This window comes from Habropoda laboriosa, unplaced genomic scaffold (genome assembly GCF_001263275.1).
Source record: "Habropoda laboriosa isolate 0110345459 unplaced genomic scaffold, ASM126327v1 scaffold102, whole genome shotgun sequence".
In the NCBI taxonomy this organism is placed as follows: domain Eukaryota; kingdom Metazoa; phylum Arthropoda; class Insecta; order Hymenoptera; family Apidae; genus Habropoda; species Habropoda laboriosa.
In genome coordinates this window covers 387,766-392,945 of record NW_017100262.1, presented here as the reverse complement: position 1 = coordinate 392,945, position 5,180 = coordinate 387,766, and positions in this window count along the sequence as shown.

Below are 5,180 nucleotides of genomic sequence, written 5' to 3'. Positions count from 1 at the left end.
GAGGCGGAGAGAGAGATTCCTTTTCTCACGCGAAACAAGTTCGAAATGTAAAGGGGAAAGGCGAGGAACAAACACGGCGGAGGGAAAAATTCCGCGCTGCGTAAACGCCGATCGAGCGCGGTTCGAGAATTTAGCGGTTTGTTAACTTTCTAAATAACGCGCTGCAGACGCTTGGAACGAGGTAGGTAGGCGCGCAAGAACGATGGTGCAATTAAGGATGTGATGTCGGTTACTTTCGGTTAATCCGCGAGCCGAGAGCGATCTCTCCAGAGCTCCGAAAACTCCTCAACTTCCAAAAAACTTTCCAGTTTCATCGGCCAGAGCTCGAACTCTCCCCTTCCTCCCGCACCCCGAGGCTTCGAATCGCTTCGGTCGTTCCGCCTTCACCGGCAGAGAACATTTCCCGCGACTAGTCTTTAATTAAACGCGCCCGTTAATCGTTCCCCTCTCGAACCTCCTCGTTCGATCGACGCTTCACCGGAAAAACGTTCTTCTGTAAGTAGCGCTACTCCGATGTCTCCAGATTTTCCCAACCTAGGACACAATAGCTGCACGGTCGACCATCGATTAGGCCTCCGAGCGGTTGAAAAACTGTGACGAAATCGTCTCACGTCCGCGATCTTCCCGGAACAGACGCCGGCCGAGAATGACTGGCAAGCGTGGCGAACTCGCAGACTCGAGGGTGCGTGATTCGGTCTGGAAATCGGAAAGGTATTGTTCTCCGTGTCCTGGCACCCCGTCGCGGTGCTGATCGCGTCCTGAAACCTCACCAAGACGTCCTCTGTCCGGATGGATTTATGAATTTACAGTCACCCTTGTCCGTGGGGGGCTAATTGGTGACAGCGTGAAGCAGGCTGAAAGTGGATCCCAAGCTGGTGCACGCGCAGACCACGCGAAAAACCGGCGCTCGTGATAATTGGCGTAATTTCCTGGGCATCGTTAAGGCCTGAAACGGTCAGGCTTTTATAGCATATGGTCCCTGGCAGCGGCGCAGTTTGCCGTAGGAGACCTTCCGGATGGATCATTGTAACCCTCTAACGACTCGTGATTATGATTCATTAACCGTTTCGTTTTACCCAAAAGGTCTGGAGATGAGAAATTCGGCCCGAGGCAGATTCGTAATTGCCTCGGACTGGCCTTTTCGCCGGTGCATATTATTCCATATTCGGTACGAGAAATGCCACGTTTTCGGACCCGTGAATTAGCATCGGTTTTTATACGATGGATTTATCGGATAAAGACCTTTCGACGATTCCTTTTTTCCGCTGTTATTTATGAACCAGCCGGGATTAATCGGATATATTCGGAGAAGGAATAGGACCTCTGTCCACCGAGAGAAACCGGTCTCTTCCAGCGTAGAATAGAAAACACGTGGAAAAAAGGCGGCCAGACCTTTTCTAGGTTGCAACCGCCTGGCATTTACATGTCCAGATAAGCTAATGAGACGTCTAACGGTCGGAGGTAAACGCGGATGAAGCCTTCATTTCACGAAACGCCGGCCATTTTAACCATTGGCTGGCCGATAGCGACGAAAACCGACCTTATCGGCCATTCTTGCAGATTTTTTGCTCGCTCTGCGAGCCGCGGGCAAATTTTTAAATTGGACGACGAGTTTCTTCTCGCCGGAGAATGGACACATTCCCCGAATTACCAAATTTTCTCCTATATTTTCCATTCTCCCCTCCCTTTTTCCAACCTCTTTCTGCCTGGGAAGGAGGAGAGCGAGAAGGGTCTGCGCAGAAGGCGCTTCGCATTTTTCCCTGATATATACGGCTCCACGCGCCACAGGCTCTCTCGAAATTCATCACCGCAGCTACTTGATACAACGCGGCGGAATGAATTATGTCGCGGCGTATCTCGGGCCTGGTATCTTCGTTTTTCGCCGGCCGTAATCCGGCCGCGGCGCACGTGCCGCTGAATTCAAGGTTTAAATTCGCGGCGACGTTTCGAGTATGCGACCGCGGAACGTAACGCGCGGGAGAGAGCGCGCGTATCTCTGCCGGTGAAATAATTTCGCGAGCGTGACGTCGCGCCGCGACGCGATATATTCACGGCCACTTTGCATGTCCCGACGATTAACCGTCCCCATCGCGGAACTTTTCCCTTACTATTACGCGCGAAATGGAAACGTCGTAAGGGTACTCTGTCGATCGTAGAGATGGATTGGCAATTACGAGATGGTAATAAGCGGAGACGAATTTTTTTCAAAGGCTTCGTGACCGTTATCGGGCGAAGTGAAGTCTAGATAGAGTGGATTGTAAAGGTGCCAGCGACTCGGCTGGTTGGTTCGTTTATTCGACCACCTTGACTCTGGTCTCCGTGGTTTGACGACCTCTGCCAGTGGAAGAGGTATGCGCAATTTATTCCCAAGCGATAAATCATCGTCCACCTACGTTCGTAATTTCTTTTTGGATCATAAATCAGCTGGGCCTCGGCACCCATACCTACACAAACGTACGCGTGTTCTGCGTGTACAGTCGTGGCTACGGTGCGTCGGTTATATAGCCGTCGGCTTTTTGCCAGGCTCGCAGATACTTAGGACGGAGAAAAATCGCGGCCGGTACTCGCGATGACCCGTTTATTAACCCGTCAACGCGCAGAGATTCATGGAAGCATGATCTGGTAACGGATCTTCTGATACAGGTGTTGGAAGTGGTGTAGAATGAAAAGTAAAAGTAGAGGTGACAATGGTATCGTTTTTCTTGTAATTTCTACTACTTCATTTTCGACTTTACGAGGTGTGTACGACGACGTTCGTTTTTGACAATTGAACATTGTTAATCCTCGATAGCTTTATCGCGTAAAACTGACAAAAAGCGGCAAAGGCTCTACAGCACTCGACGTACGATTAAAGGAGCCGCCTCCGAAAATGATTGGTTCGAACGAACAGAGTGTTCGTCCCTCCCTCTCTCTCTCTCTCTCTTTCTCTCTCCGCTCTCGATTAATATCAATTTTATTGTCGCTATCGTAGGGGCGCGTGCGCGAGGCTCTCGATGAGTCAGCCGGTTTATAGCGGCGATACTTTAATGCCCTCCGACACCAGCGTGGCCTAACCATGGCCAACATTCGGTCACCGTGTGCCGCCTTTGAAGATCGAACAGCGTTTAGGAAAATCGTTGCTGCGTTGACACGGGTCCCCGGACAGCACGACTCTTTGTACCTACGGTGTTTAATCTTATCGCCGTCCCCTGCTATCGTCTTTACACGATCTGGCGCGATGCTCGGCAGAGAGCACGTCGTCTCCCCTCATGTTTATTTAAAAGCTTGCGCGGATGGTCGAATCGGGGACATTGGTCACCTCGTCGGAGAAAATGCGCGTGTCTAGTCGAGGAAGTTGTCGTTCGATAAGCGCGTTGAAAGGAAAACGAAGGGAAACTCGGTGAAAAATTCGAAGACCGCAGCTTCTACCGGCCTTGTTTCGTTCGAAGGTATTAGCTGATTTATCGTCACTTTTTCCCTCGAATTTCCGAGTGCAGCGAACTTGAAGTTTCTCGAACGGTGGTTATCGTGTGTTTTTGTCAAGAGACCAGATCCCTCTCTCTCTCTCTCCCTCCGTAGATACGACAAGTTCCTCGGTCTATTTGCCCGACTAGATACACCGGCTATCTCGCGTGTTTTCGAGGAAGGTTAAACAAACTTCTGACGCCCGAAAACCGACGAAGATTACCCGTGTTTGCCGAAATGCATCATCCCTCGCAAACAGACTACGCAATCATCCTCTCCACGATGGAATCCGCCGGCGACTGTATTTGCTCGCATTAAAACTCTTAACCGACGCCTCGTCGATTTCGATCCCTCGTTCCTCGCGCGTCCTTCGACCGACCGCCTCGATAACGCCCGGAGATACGGAAAATAAGTAGACCGAGAATATTCCCTGCAAGTGTATCTGAACGCGAACGTTGGAACAACGAAACGGAGAACGACTCTCCGTCCGAGAAGAGAGTGACGTCCGTTTTCCCTGGGTGAAGACCGTGGCTACTTTCTCACGGAATGCATTAACGCCTTTCCGGCGACACGTGGTGCAGAGTCGACGAAGATCTACTCGGCGTGCACAAGCTCCACGAGGATGTTTAGCAAACACTCGGAAAATTCGCTGCATCACCTTTCAGCTTGGCGTTCGGCAAACAAGCCCCGGTTGGAGCGTTTCCAGAAAAGCTGTCGCCGCGTCCACGTAGGCGCCGGCCTCCTTCTCCCATCGAGAGCATCGTCCACGAATAATCTCTGTAGTCGTCTGACTCTCACCTTCCCGACATCGCTACACTCGTCCTCTTTTCTCATTTCGTACATCCTTCTCCTCTATGTTTCACTCGACGTTCTCTTCCTATCGCTCGTGTGCGTATGGCTGCGGTTAAAAGAGCGACGAAGGGATGACGAAGCTCGCAGCACAATATCGCGAGCAATACAATAACCACAATGGACTATTTCGGCATCAACCTGTTCCGCAAAGCTGGCCCCCCTCCTTTGAAGTTCCCGCCGAGGCGCCGCTTCTCTCCCCCTTTTCCCACCCTCTCTCCCAAAGCATTTCTAAATACTCTTTCGCGGTATTTGCGGATATCCGCCGGTAGTCCTCGCTAGAGGTCTCGAAATACCGCTGCCACGAAGCATGCAGCAGTAGGAAGGAGGAAAGGGTATGGGAAGACAGGGGTGCGACGAGGGCGAGAGGGAGGGAACAAACGACGGGACCTTCTCTTACGGGACGCTTGCAATACGATCCTCAAAGCCCATCGGGTAAATACACCCAGGTCGGACGGCGGAGGAGGGGTAGGAGCGTTTAATTAATTCCATCCAGTGCGTACTCGGTAATTCCGGCTGCGTTTTCGCTGCCTTGTTGCCTTCTGGATGAACGTACGGATCTGCGAGATGATTAGGCACTTGCCTGCGCGCTATCTGCATCCTTCTGGATACGCAATCACAGTTGAACATTGTTTCTATGACACAACGTGGTGCACTTGGGCTGGAAGATTGCGATATCTGCGGCGTGCATACCAGTTGAATTGTAATTTCAATTTACGTGGGTTAAGGTTTAGGTGTGCCCCGTTTACCGTGGATTCGCAGAACGGTCGGACGAAGGTGTTTCAATTTGTACGGTAAAAATGTGGGTAATAAGACAGGAGGTTAATGGACGGTGAAGGTGGCGAGGTAGAGTTCCGAGTTACAGAATGTCGACAGCCTGTGGGCAG